The sequence below is a fragment of the Aquarana catesbeiana genome, linkage group LG11 (assembly GCF_042186555.1).
Source record: "Aquarana catesbeiana isolate 2022-GZ linkage group LG11, ASM4218655v1, whole genome shotgun sequence".
Taxonomy (NCBI): Eukaryota; Metazoa; Chordata; class Amphibia; order Anura; family Ranidae; genus Aquarana; species Aquarana catesbeiana.
The window spans coordinates 256,168,879-256,184,282 of NC_133334.1; the positions used below are offsets into that span (position 1 = coordinate 256,168,879).

The window sequence follows — 15,404 nt, forward strand, 5'->3', positions numbered from 1 at the left end:
AGTGAGGCAGTACAGAAAGAACCATAAACCACATCTCTAAGGCACAGCACTCCCTTCTTATAGCAAAAAGTATTTACACATCCTTACTTCCGGTGAGACTGAGACTTCTTAAGTTGGTGATTCATGCAAATTATTCCCATTGACCCCTTTTAGCCTTCTATGTATCCAGGACAACTGATATATATCACATAGACACAGTTTTACAGGTAGTAGATCCAGCAATAACTGATGTCACTCCTAAACATTCACTGATCCTTGATAGCTCCGGGTACTATTGGGTCCCTGTCTGAGAGTGTGAGCCCACACTACAGCCAAGTGTCAGAAGGAATGAATGGGTCGCACACAGAAAATGTCACAAATGCTAAAAAACATTCAGGTTCACAGCATGTCATTCCGCCTATCATCCACCCACTCCAACGCATTTCATGCCCAAAGGGGGGGCTTAATCATGGAGCAATTCTCCATAATTAAGCCCTCTTTGGACAAAAGGCATTGGAGCATGTGAGTGGGTTATAACATTTGTGACATCATCGATGTTTGGCCCATTCATTCCTTCTGACGCAATTTTACAGAGCCAGGCTTACTTGCATATAGCTGTTTCAAACTTCGTAACCCTCATCAATGAAAGATATGACTTTACTGGCTGTGTGATGGGCTTGTAAGTCTAGAGGAGGGATCTCCAAACATTTTATACAAAGGGCCAGTTTACTGTCCCCCAGAATTTAGGGGTGCCGGACTGTGGGAAGTCGGAGAAGAAAATGTCTTGGCTTCACTGGGAGTAAACAATGCCCAATCTTTGGAATTAGGGGAGGAATAGTGCTCCGTTGTTGGTGTCAGTGGAGGACTAGTGCCCCATCATTGATATCAATGGAGGAGTAGTGCCCCATCATTGGTGTCAGTGGAGGAATAGTGCCCCATCATTGGTGTCAGTGGAGGAATAGTGCCCCATCATTGGTGTCAGTGGGAGGAGTAGCGCCCCATCATTGGTGTCAGTGGAGGAATAGCGCCCCATCATTGGTGTCAGTGGAGGAATAGTGCCCCATCATTGGTGTCAGTGGGAGGAGTAGTGCCCCATCATTGGTGTCAGTGGAGGAATAGTGCCCCAACATTGGTGTCAGTGGGCGGAATAGTGCCCCATCATTGGTGTCAGTGGGCGGAATAGTGCCCCATCATTGGTGTCAGTGGGAGGAATAGTGCCCCATCATTGGTGTCAGTGGAAGGAATAGTGCCCCATTGTTGGAGTCAGTGGGAGGAATTGTGCTCTATCATTTGTGTTTTTGATAGGAATTGTGCCCCATTGTTGATGTCATTGGGAGGAATAGCACTCCATTGTTGGTGTCATGGGGTGGAATTTTATATTATTATTTATGTCAATAGGAGGAATTGTGTCCCATTGTTAGTGTCAGTGACAGGAATGATGTCCCATTATTGGAGTCAGTCGATGGAATATGCCAAACTGCGCCCCCCCCCCAAAGATGTATGAGCATTATGTGCCAACAAAAATCCCCCCACAAAAACACTGTGCATCAATCTGTATGTTTACCCCCTAAGCATTAATTTCCCCTCCTCCCAGTACAAATCCTCCTGCTGAAATTCCCCTCTCAGCACAAAACCTCTACCCCTAAAATGTCCCCTCCTAGTACACATCTTCTCATCCCCACTTTAAATCCCCCCTCCCAGCACAAATATTTCCCCCATACCCCCCTCCCAACACAAATCCCTCTAAATTACAATTCTTAGCAATCCCCTGTCAACCCCCAAATTCCCCCTTCCAACAAAAATCCCCTCCCCCCCATCTCCTTGTGGCACCCCCCTACTTCACAAGATACCACAGTGCCCAGGACAGCAGTCCCTCCTGCCCACCACTTGTCCTGACCCTGGGTTCAATTATGCCTTTCACCAAAAAGGCAGGATCTCATCCACACCCAGTGTGTGTAAGACCTTAGGGTCATCATAGTCCAGGGATCCCCCAAAAAATCCCCCCTCTAAAGCACTGCGATACCACAATCTTGTGATATTACATTCAATCGTGCCTCTCTGCTGAAGGGCTGTTTTTCTGAAATGAAATGGTCCTAGCTCAGAAACAAAATATTTGTTGAATTCCTCTTTAAAAAATAGATTTTTTTTGTGTGGGTTCTATCTCACTCCAAGAAACAGTAGCTGGCACTGATATCAGCCCTGACAGTATGTTAGAGTCCCAAGGCACAGCCAAAGCATTTCATGAATGGCATTGCCAGCCAGAACTGTAAATAATAATAATAATCCATTTGGGCTGTGGCGCCCCCTAGTGCTGGAGACACACCGTTTTTTCCTTCCTCCGTGGGCTGGAAAATCATTGAGCACCAACTCACATCGCTTGTCCTACAGACTGTTAGGCAGCACTAAGCAAGGAAAGGGTTAATGGGAGGAATAAGAGTTAAAGGACACAGAATGCAGAGCAGGAGCTGACAATCTAAGGGGAAATGTCTCACTTTTGCTAAGCTTTCCTAATGATAGTTCAGCACCATGGACAGCAGCCACAGAAAGCCACCACTATAATACTATACAATGGAACTTCCACAGCACATGGGCAGGCAAAACTCCAATCCTCCCTGCAAAACTGAGACTGGCAGATGATGTATGTGCCATCAGGAGGTCCTATTTATTGCTTGATGGTGATAGAATATCCCTGTGCTGTCCCTGCAGAATGTTCCCTGTGGTCTGTATGGGGATCTAATGCAGGGACAGGTTCATCCTGGATACAGTCTGTACAGTGTGCCCCCTTCACTCCTATTTACCCCCTGGTATCTGTGCTGGTGACCCGGGCTGGGGAGGGGCTCTGAGCTCTCATAGGCTGCAGGAGAGTGAGGAGCCCCTTCATAACTGGCAGTAGCATCAGCTGGAGAGGACAGACAGGAGAAGAGAGGAGAGGAGAGGGACCATCTCCCAGCACCAGCAGCAGCATCCACCTATACAGGTGAGTGACACCCAACTTACCTATATTTATTTCTGCAACATGCTTCCTTCTCCAAGCTGGGACACTGAGATGTCTAGAGGATAGAGCACCCCTCACCCCTTTCCACCCCAGATTAAAAGATTTGGGATCAGTTCATCCTTACAGCTTACAGACTAAACCCACATGTATAAAGAGGGAAAAACTTTATTCTGTACATTGTCATCATCTATCCGATCCAGAATACAGCGCAGCAATTGGAATTTACACTACAACTGTGTGTCTGGAATCAATCACTCTTCAGTTTATAGGCTGTTAGATACATTTATACTCTGTATCTATTATGGATACATTCATATAGTATTTTTAGCATTATAGATATATAGATATATATCTATATATCTATATATACATACATACACACACACACACATGACTTTATAGCTACATTTATACTATTTATAGTATTATGATTATATTTATACTACTTATGGTGTTGTAGTTGCATTTATATACTATGTATGGACATTGTAGACCTATTTATACTATTATAGATACATTTATACTAGTATAGATACGTTTATATACTATATATGGACATTATAGATACATGTATACTATTATAGATACGTTTATATACTATGTATGGGCAATATAGATACACTTATACTATTATAGATACGTTTATATACTATGTATGGGCATTATAGCTACTTTTTTTTATACTATTACAGATATATTGGTATACTATGCATTGCATTATAGATACATTCATATACTCTGTATGGCATTATACTGTATATATACTTTTACTATTATAGATACATTATATAGTATACATGACATTATATATACATGTATACTATATATGGCATTATGGATATATTTATACTATTCATGGTATTGTAGCTGCATTTCTGTGGCATTATAAATATATTTATACTATTTTAGATACATTTGTATACTGTTTATTGCATTATAGGTACTTTAATATACCATGTATGGCATTATAGATACTACAGATTTAGATGCTATATATGGCATTATAGATACATTTGTACTATTATAAACATTTGAATACTATGTATTGCATTATAGATACATTTATATACCATGTATGGTGTTATAGATACACATATACTGTGTATGGCATTATAGATACACTTATATACTGTATGTATGGCGTTATACAGTAGATAGATTTATACTATTACAGATACACTTCTATACTATGTATTGCATTATAGATACATTTATATATCATGTATGGCATTATAGATGCACTTAGAAACTACGTATGGCATTACAGATACACGTATATACAATGTATGGCATTATAGATACATTCGTATTATTCATACTATACATTTGTACTATCAGAGATATAATTATAGATGATTCTATCCAGCTGAGTCCTCTGCGGGTTCCCAGGACTGTACTTTGTGACAATGTCCATGAACTCTGAGTGTTCTGGTTGGATTGGGTCCCTCTATTAGGCAGTTCATATTGCTATTGCCTCTGGTTGTGTAAGTGGACTTTATTTTGCAATGTCCTCGCTATGCTTTGGAAAGAATGTTTTTTATTTATTTATTCTGTGTCTGTTTTTTTTTTTTTTTTTTTTTTTTTGCATTGAGTGTTTTTTCCATTTTATTTTTACAAACCCACCATCATCAGATTGCCTACACAGGGGAAAGAGGTTTGCAGAGGAAAACTGGTCCGGAGCCGACAATTATTTTTGCCATTATCTTCCCCTTCTTTGAGCTTGGCTTGTCAGTGGAAAATAAAGGCTGGATTGTTCTGAGCTCTGGCTGTGATAAAATACAGTGTAGATGGATTTACAATGAGCTGAGCTGGCAGGGAAAAGCACTGACCCCCCCTCATTGTTACATTCAGATTTGGGGTAACAAAGGATGGAGATGATGCTGGAATGTGATTCATTTCTGTCATTCTCAGACTCTTCCTACCTGTGGAGGGACCATGCCAGGCTGGCTTTCTGAAAGACCCTGTTAGCAGCATGCAAGCCAGGTTCATTGTGGGGTGACTTCATTCCTTTTCAGAAGAGCATGCCCCTCCCCATGATGATTTTGGCAACCTATGTCTAGCATTCCTCTAATTAAAGCTGAGGTTCTATCTGCTTATATCTTCCCTGCCTCCACCCCATCAACAAGATAATTACATTTTAAAATAAAATCTATCCATTTTCATTACATGCCCTATTTTAGAGCCAATGATGTCATCACTGGGTCTCTGTGCTTTTCTATGCAAGACAGACAGAGCCCTCAGTCCTGATGCAAGCAGTGGGAGGAGTTATGCAAATATCAAAAATGCCTTGATGGGTGGGTGTCAGTCTGGAGGAGTGGGGTGTTCCTAGGCAGGTTGTATTTGCATGTAGACCACCTTATGTACCACCCACATGCAATGCCGGGACAAGGTCATCTAGAGCCCAGGGCGAACATGCGCAATTGCCCCACCCCCCCAAGATGTAGGAGCATCATGTGTCAGCAAAAATCCACCCTCCTCAAAAAAAAACTAATATTGAGCACAAATCTGCATGCTTACCCCCCAAAGCATAAATTCCCCCTTCTCCCAGTATAAATTCCCCTCCTAGAACAAACCCCCCCATCCCCTAAATTCCCCCCTCCTAGCACAAATCCTTCATCACTGAAATTCCCCCTCCAAGTACACATCCTTTCTCCCCCCATTCCAAAAAACCCCTCCCAGCTCAAATACTCCCCCCATCACCCTACTAGTACGAACCCTCTCCAACCCCCCCCCCCCCCACCATATCACCACCTTATAGCACAAATCATCTTCCCCCATCCCCCCTTCCAAGTAAAATGCCCCTAAATCACCACTCCTAACACTTCCCCCCCAAATTCCCCCTCCTAGAACAATTCTAACCCCCTGCCACCCCTCCAAATTCCCCCTCCCGACAAAAAATCCCCTCTCCCCCAACCTCCTTGCAGTGCCCCCCCCCCACATCACATGATACCACAGTGCCCAGGGCAGCCACCCCTCCTGTCCACCCTTTGTCCCAGCCTTGCCCACATGTGATGCTGAGCCTCCATGATTGAAAGCACTGAAATCCAATGAATGACAGGGGTGGCTATGGGCAATCGAGCTGAGGAGGAAAGACTTAGATGATGCTGGACGTCCTCTAGCCAGGAAATGAGGGTGGCCCTATCTGACTTACTGCAGCTTTTAATGCACATTATAAGAAGCTCACAGTGTGCAGTGAAAATAGAGTAAGCCGTTTCAGTCCAGCAGAGGAGCCGGTATTACTGTGCAAGACTGCAGAGAAGACATTAAGTTTTATTGTTTTATTTGTAAAGAAAAAATCCATCAAATGTGCTCACACATTTCGAGGGTCTTCACTTGCCTCACTTCTTCAGGGCTTCTACTGAAAAATTTGGCGATTTGCCCAAACCTGTTTGGGAGGGTCCAGTCTGTGTGAACAGATGAAGCAGTCAGGAGAGTCCTGTGATTGGGAAACTCCACCGGTATGGACAGACCATCCATGATAAAACATGACTCCAACTCTAATCATCCCCAATCACAGTCTGACCCAGTGACACCTCCACCACAATGTATGAGCTTCAGATGGTAGTCACTGGATATTAGTCATCTATTTATGTAACTCTGACATATGCCCCAGCACTGTGCAGAAACACCGCGCCATTACTACCATGGAAACATATCACCAAATGAACCGGCGGTATATTTTTGGGTTACTGAAGCAGAAAATCATAAACCTGTATGCTCCATGCAGAGAGAGAGACACCTGCTAGGAACTGTAGCCAGGACCCGAGTGCTGTGAACAGCCCCCGTTCTTCCATTTTAGTCCAGAATTGGTCGTTAGACCTATTAGATACAGCAATCAGAGGACATTATTGATCACTTAAAGCGGTGATGTCATCAGGCTGTGCGCTGGAGTCGGGCGCTGTTATTCAATTAGGCTGATTAGGCTGAAAGGCGGGTGGGCTAAAGATAAATATGGCACGGTGCTAATTATTTAATCTAAATAAAACATTATGCAAATGCGCATTAAAAGTAGAAGTAAAATGATGACGGCAGAAAAAAAAAAAAAAAGTGCAAGGCGCTATCTATGGGAATTGCACATTTTCCAGCCTGTGCAGATTTTATTGATGTTCCCATCATCTTCTTTGTGTGTCTGGATTTTTTACAAATGCTCATAAACACCTAATAATAAAAGTCAGCATCTAAAGCTCTGCAACCGCACAGTGGGTGTGACTAACTGAGCCCCGCCCAATCTCCCGCCCAGGAGGAACCATGACTAAGATCACTGTTGCTGTGAAATGCATAGGGGGGTTTTATGGCTCTGCATACACTGATGTGTTTATGGGTGGATTACCTAATAAATTATCCAATTAGGTGTCTGCGTGAGTACAGTTGCTCCCGCTTCGTTTGGTTTGCCTTAGGGGCTGAGGAGCCGCTTTTATTGGTTGCCATTGCCCTCCATTTCTGAGTGCTGTTCCTATGTAAGCAGTGGATAATTCCTCCAATGGATTGTAATTTTTTTCATAATACCTTGGGATAGGGGTTAGAACCTCAGAAAGGCTTTTACTAAGCTTTTACACTTCAACGCACCATACTAACAGGCATGTGTCCCAGCACAAAGAGCAATAACTCTTTGCTGTATAGTCTGTGCTGCTGAAAAATCTGCATGCATGATTTTTGGTCTATTAAAGGTGCTTTGGGCAGACCATTCAAATTAACACAACGCATGTTAAAGTGGTTCTAAAGACTCAAGGTTTTTTTTACATTCTATGCATTAAGGTAAAGGATCTCCCCCAGCCCCCCTTTTTCTTACCTGAGCTCAACCTGATCCAGTGAGATCTCTTGCCACTGTCTCCCTCCTCAATGGGATAGCATTTGCAATAGCCATTGGCTCCCCTGCTATCAATCAAATGCTGTGATGAGGGGGCGGTGGGTGGGGCCAAGCTGCATAGTCTGTGTCAATAGAAGCAGACGGGGTAGCTCAGGAGCGAGCCTGCACGGGTGCCCCCATGGAAAGCAGCTTTGGAGTCACGGCTGCGGTGAATTTTTACCCAATGAGAGCCAATGGATATTGCAAATGCTATCAATCTGCCTAATGAGGAGGGAGACAGTGGCCAGAACTGTGGGAGCTGTGGAGCAGTGGCGTCACTAGGGTTGGTGTCACCCCCTCCACCAAATATAGTTCCCTTTCCCTCAGTACAGACCCCCCTCCGTCAGTATAGACCTCCCCTCTCAGTACAGACCCCCCCAGTAAGTACAGACCCCCTTTCCTCAGTAAAGACCCCCCCACTAAATACAGACCCCCTTACCCTAGTAAAGACCCCCCCACTAAGTGCAGACCCACTTTCCTCAGAATAGACCCCCCCTACTAGGTACAGACCCCCTTGCCTCAGTAAAGACCCATCCATTAACTACAGACCCCCCTCCCTCAGTATAGACTTCCCCCTTCAGTACAGACCCCCCCTCTGTCAGTATAGACCTCCCGTCTCAGTACAGACCCCCATACTAAGTACAGACCCTCCCAGTAAGTATAGACCCCCCCACTAAGTACAGACCCCCTTTCCACAGTATAGACCCCCCCCCACTAAATACAGACCCCCTTACTCCAGTAAAGACCCCCCCACTAAGTACAGATCCTCTTTTCTCACAATAGACCCCCCTACTAAGTACAGATCCCCTTTCCTCAGTAAAGACCCCCCACTAAGTACAGACCTCCTTTCCTCAGTATAGACCCCCCCACTAAGTATTGACCCCCTCCCTCAGTATAGACCTCCCTCCCTCAGTGCAGACAACCCCTCAGTGCAGACCCCCGATCAGTATAGACCTCCCTCAGTACAGACAACCCCTCAGTGCAGACCCCCGATCAGTATAGACCTCTCTCCCTCAGTATAGCCCTTCCTCCCCCAGTGCAGATCCCCCATCAGTATAAACACCCCTCTCCCCTCCCATCGCACCCCCCTTGCACATCTCCATCTACATACTATATAGAAAAGTGTGCAGACCTCAGAACAGTGCGGACGGATATGCTGTACACAGCGGGGTGTGTCCTTCGGGCTCCTCCTGTGTGATGTAAACAGAGGAGAGGGAGGTGCCTTCGGCAAGACCCGAGAGTGTAGGGCAGCGGGTGGTGTTAGCGGTGGCGCTACCCACGGGTGTCACCCCTCTGGCGGGTGTCACCCGGGTGCGGTTCGCACCCCCCACTCCCCCCCCTAGCAACGCCACTGCTGTGGGGTGATGCATACTAGCACATTATAACTTTGCCTTGCAGTTAAAAAAAAAAAACAAAAAAAAAACTTTGCTTTACTACCGCTTTAAAGCGGCATTAAACCCAAAACCAAAAACGTTATATATTGCAGCTTACCCATCATTAGATGCAGTGGTATTCGTTTTTTTTTTTTTTTTTTTTTTCTTTGGCTTCCCCCCCCCTCCCCTCTGTTTTCACCTGGTGATCCGGCCAGTAACACACCTCCTGTATTGTGAGATACAACTCTGGAGGAATGAGCACAGCAGACAGCAGCATTGTCAGTCCAGGGGGGAGGGGAGTGTTTGCTGTACTAGCAGATTTAGAACCACTAACAAATGAAAGCCAAACTCCAGCTGACACCTTATAATCCGTTACAGCAAACAGCTGATCATTGTAAGCACCCCTGTCAGTGTTAAAGCGGTAATAAACCTTTTTTTTTTTTTTTTAACATGCAAGATAAAGGCATAATGTGCCAGTATGCATTGCATACTAGCACATTGTGAAATGCTTACCTTAGAAAGAAGCCCTCCAGTGGCGAGCTGCCACCGCTGACAGGGCTTCCATCTTCACCCGGTCTTCCTTCCGGGTTCACATCCTCCAGCCCCCTAATTGACCGCGGCACGGTGCTCTGAAGGGTTGGCATGGGTACGCCGTCCCTTCAGAGCGCATGCGCCGGTGATGTCACCTGCTGCATGCAGGGTGAATATCTCCTAAATAGCGCAGGTTTAACACATAAACATTATTATAGGCTTACCTGTAGGGACAAACAGGCTTTACTTCCACTTTAAATGGTTTGTCTCATCCTTGTAACTGCAAGAGAGCTTGTTCTTTTGAAAAACAGCTGACACACTTGCCAAATCACCAAATGTACAAGAAGAAAACCTAAAAAGAAAACGAATGCAGCCATCACATCTAAGGATTAGTAAGCTGCAAAATAATAAAAGTTTGCTTTTGAGTTTAATACCGCTTTACACTCTGCAGAGAGCCGGGATGGTGTGACTGGCCCTTTAAGAAACGGTATGTAACAAAAACAGGAAGGTTTTATTTAACCACTTCAGCCCCGGAAGATTTGGCTGCTGAATGACCGGGCCATTTTTTTGCGATTCAGCGCTGCTTCGGTTTAACTGACAATTGCACTGTCGTGCAATGTTGTGCCCAAACAAAATGAATGTCCTTTTTTTCCCCACAAATAGAGCTTTCTTTTGGTGGTATTTGATCGCCTCTGTGGTTTTTATTTTTTGCACTATAAACAAAAAAGAGCGACAATTTTGAAAAAAAAAAACACAATATTTTGTACTACTTGCTATAATAAATATCCCCATTTAAAAAAAAAACAAAAACACATTTTTTCTCAGTTTAGGCCAATATATATTCTTCTACATATTTTTGGGCGTGCGCCTGCTATCCTGATCCTGTGAGCCAACGTATAGCTACGACGGCTCGCGAGATCGCGCCTGACCTGTCGCAGTAAAATGACGGCGGCTGGTCGGCAAGCGGTTAAAGTGTTACTAAACCCACAACAGTAAAATCAGTCTGTATCTGCAGTAAAGCATGCTTGTTATACTCACTGTGGAACCTGAGGGGTTAATCCTCCGCATTGTGTAAAAAGGCTGTTTGATCCCCTTCTTCTACTGTCCCCAATCCATCTCTTGATAAGACAGAGACTTTGGAGTCACTCTGCACATGCTCAGTTTGGTGTGTATTGCTAAGAGAGTTTTTTTTTAACTTGGGAGGGTGCATGTGATCAGCACAGAGCCAATCAGCGCTGTCCAGACAGAGGGTCAGGGGTCATGCAGCCTTATAGGACAGTCAGAGGAGAATAAAAACTCCTCTTATAAGCTTTAACCAGACACTGATAGAAGTGACAAGACTGCTATATACTGCTGATGAGAAAAGGTATTTAACAGTTTATATTTACTAGCGTAATTGCATTTCCATGTTCTGTGTATTGGGGGAGACCAGATATAGTGAATGCAGAGTCCTGGTTTAGGAACACTTTAACCTGTATAATTCATATGTTGATGAGGGGGAGGGGAAACCAGGAAAAAAAATATATATAAGAGGATTAAACTTCAGCTTTAATCAAAAGACATTAAATGATTGCATACAAATTGAAACTCTTAAGGTTTGACCTAACATTATATGGTTTTGGTAAATCTGAAGACAAAAATTTGCAGAAAATCCAATAGTGTGTATGGGGTCTTACTCTAGGCCAGTGAGAAAGTACTGAGGCCAGATACAGCCAGAAATGTAGCATTTTCAGAGGGAGGACAGCAATGACAATCACATATTTCTGTCAGTACAGATTCCCTTCAATCCCCTTCAAGGGGTCTAGTTTTAAAAAAAAAAAATCCCATGTGAATGTCCCAGCCTTGGGGGAAAATCCCAATAATGTGTTAGGACCGAGTTCGCCTGCTGGTGGCACTGTGGTGCTCTGGGCGGAAGGCTGCAGTTTTAGTGTCCACCAGCAGGTGTCTCCCAGCAGCCAGCAGGTTCCAGCAATCAGCTCCACCTGTTAACTGGGATAGGAACAAGGCAGCAGGATACTGGATGTAGCAGGGCAAGGGCAAGAGCAAGAGCAAAATCAAGAGTAAATGGCTACAGAGTCAGGCAGCAACACAACAAACAGGGTACAAGCAGGAGCAGCCGGAACACTGAGGCAAGGAGCAGTAGCAAAGGTGGAACCTAAAGTGGTTGTAAAGGTAAGTGTTTTTTACCTTAATGCATTAAGGTGAAAAAACACCTGTCAGTGACCAGCCCCCCTCCCCCATTTTACTTACCTGAACCCTCGAACTTGTCCCACGGGGACGTGCCTTCTCTCTGTTAGGGGGTTCTCAGCTGTTGATTGGATAGATCGATAGCAGTGCAGCCATTGGCTCCTGCTGCTGTCAATCAAATCCAATGACGCAACCGCCGAGGGGCGGAGCCGAGTCCTGCATTCGCCGTCTATGGACGCCGAATCCTGGACTTGGGAGCGCGCCCGCTAGGTAACCCCCCGGGAGAGCGCTTCTCCCAGGTGGTTATCTGATGCGGGGAGGAGCCGAGACAGCCGCCGAGGGACCCCAGAAGACCAGGATCGGGGCCACTTTGTGCAAAACAAGCTGCACAGTGGAGGTAAGTATAACATGTTTGTTATTTAAAATAAAAAAAATTACCTTTAGTGTCTCTTTAAGTACCCTCCCAACAGGTGTGACCAGGTGGAGCTGATCACTGGAACCTGCTGGCTGCTGGGAGACACCTGCTGGTGGACACTAAAACTGCACCTTTCCGCCCAGAGCACCACAGTGCCACCAGCAGGCGAACTTGCTCCTAATATAATGTGTGTGTCACATGCACAATGTCATTTTCTGTTTATTTCCTATGATTGAGAGCTCCATCTAGTGTCCATAGTGCAGTGTTTTTCTTAAAAACCTCAGTCAGAAACATACCGCATTATGGCCACTAGATGGAGCTGACAGTCACAGGAAATAAATAGAAAATGACAGTTCACACCTCAGTGATTTTTTTTAAATAAATAGACTCCTACATTAACCCCCTTACGTTCTGTAGCGAACATTCTCCTTTTTCTGTGCCCGGATATACACCCCTCCCTCCCTGCACCAGGATAAGTCCGCCGACTGCTACGCTCACCCTGACTGATCCTAAGTGGATGTATCGTTTAAAGCGGAGTTCTGCTTAAAGAAAAAAATAAAACTCAGCAGCTACAAATACTGCAGCTGCTGACTTTTAATAATCGGACACTTACCTGTCCCAGGGTCCAGCGATGTGGGGGAACGAAGCCCTGCTCGTCTTCCCCTCTTCTCTGCGGCACCGGCATTGTCACTGTAGGCACCCGACTGTGGCTTCACAGCCGGGCACCCACTGCGCATGTGCGAGCCGCGCCATGCGCCGTGACTGGCTGGGCAATCATGTGGGACCTGTGACGTGTGCCAGATAATAGCCGAGAGGGAGGGGGGGAGAGGTGATCTCCCTTTCCGGTGCCACGGTGCGCCGGGAGGAAGTGGGAGCTGGAAACCTCTAAAAAGAGGGTACCCCCCCCCCCCCCCCAAAAAAAATGACATGCCAAATGTGACATGTCAGGGGGTCAACTACCCTTAAAGCGGAAGTTCCATTTTTGGGGTAGAACTCGGCTTTAATCATCAAACCGCAGTCTGTGTGGGAGCATGGAAAGGCCGGGATCCTGACCCCGCGGTGGAGCGAAGATCAGAGCGCGGCGTCCGCGTCTAATAAAAAAGAATAAAATTTTCCCGATAAGTTCTACGCGCCGAGCGATGAAAAGCAGAAATTGAAATATCTCTAATTAACCGGCGAAGATCCGTCACGGCCTCACTATATCAATGGCTGTGAAAATTTAGGACGTCGAATGAAGACAGATGAGCCTTGTAGCCATCCCTTTGACCGCCGCGCACGTTTTAATTAACTCGGAGCGCGTTAATCGCACCCCCCCCCCGTCACTAGTCGCAGGTAGTCAGCTGCTCGACCCGTCAAATCGCTGCCACTTCAGTCCTTGTTAAAGTATTTATGAAGAGATGTGTCATCAGAGAGACTATAGAATGAGCTTCCTCGGCCGCCCTCGGCTCTGCGGGAAAATCAATATCTCGCCGTTATAGAAAGGCGATTGAACGCAGAGACGCTCCGAACATCTGCGCAGCTGTTTATGGAGGATATTGTATTCAATTAAACAAGATGTGAAAGAAAAGGTTTATTTGTTGGGCGCTTCAAGACGGAATGTGTTCATAAATGGCGTTCTCAGATGGTGACGCGCGAACCTTGAACCTTCTATAGATCAGAGCAGACGCTCATTATTATTTCCCGTTTCTAAGATTTAATGTAAAGATCTCACACCTGCAGACTAATCAGCGCTCTTGTCAGCGCAGGCTGTTGAAGTCTCTTCCACCCTTTATAGGAAATGATCGCAGTTCACCGACACCAGATAAAACATTTCCTTATTCCTGTATGATAATGAACTAAAGCAGGACTTAAATGAGGCCAAAAATAACAAGATATAAATTCATTGTTTATTAAAAGATAACATAACAAAACTTGATTTTGCTATAATATTCATCTGCAGTGCCTATTTCTGCCACTAGATGTCCTCAGTCTGATGGCCAGCATCACTCAACCCCAAGCCTGTGGACTGGACAGTGAAAGGAGAAGCAGTGCAGTGATGAGCTCATCTCTCTGCTCTCTCCTCTTGTTAGCATGCTTCAGGAACTGACTGGCTCCCAGGGCTGCTTCTTACTCCTCCAGTCTGTGCTCTGCTGTACAGGGGCTGCAAAAGGCTGATACCAGTTCAGATTCAGCTATTTACACTGCTTGCTTTTAATGATGTATTAATGATTACAGAGCTGCACTATTTTTGTCCTTTATACCTGGCCAGAGTTCAGCTGATCAAGCTCTGCCCTTTATGGTTCTGCTTGCACACATATACATTCTGTGTGAATCTGGTCCTTGCATGCCACCAGAGCCAGGACAAGGGGTGGGCAAGAGGGGTGGCTGCCCTGTGCACCGTGAAGTGATTGAGGGGGGATTTGTGTTGGGAGGAGGAATTTGGGGGGCAGCAGGGGGTGAGAATTGTTCTAGGAGAGGAAATTTGGGGGTGTATGCTAAGAGTGGTGATTCGGGGGAATTTGTGTTGGGAGGGGATTTGTGGTAGGAGGGTCGATTTGGGGGGTTTGTGCTAGAAAAGGTGATATGGTAGAGGGAGAAGGTGATTTGTGCTAAGAGGATTTTTTTTTTGGGGGGGGGGGGGGATTTGCACTAGTAAGGAGGATTGGGGGGTGCTTGTGCTAGGGTGGAGGATGGGGGGGATATTTATACTAGGAGGGGGATTTGAAGTAGGGGGGAGAGTGTGTTCTTGGAAGGGAAATTTGAGTGGTGGAGGATTTGTGCTATGAGGGGTGATGTTTTTTTTGGGGGGGGGGCATTTGTGCTGGGGGGGGGGTTTGGGGGATGGAGGGGCAGAGACTTGTGCTGGGGGGGGGGATTTCAGCAGGGGGGGCGTTTTGTCCTGGGAGGAGGGGGAATTTATGCTTAAGGGGTTATCGTGCAGATTAGTCCCCAATTTTTTTTTCTGGGGGGGGGGGGGGGGGTGATGATATGACACAATCATGTAAATCCTGGTGCCCTGACAGTTCTTGGCTGCTCAAAAACACCTGACATAGCTCAGCCTCTGCTGCAGCCTCTCATCTTGTGACTTGCTACAAAGTT

The 15,404-nt window shown here is 45.6% G+C and overlaps 1 protein-coding gene across 1 annotated transcript in view; it reads left to right on the plus strand.

Annotated features, from left to right (window-relative positions):
* Positions 1 to 2,335: 2,335 nt before the first annotated feature.
* LOC141112700 (thyrotropin-releasing hormone receptor-like) overlaps positions 2,336 to 15,404 on the plus strand; it is a gene marked incomplete in the record, with an annotated part of 57,902 nt that continues 44,833 nt past the window's right edge. Inside the window, 1 exon segment of the mRNA XM_073605708.1 lies at positions 2,336 to 2,956.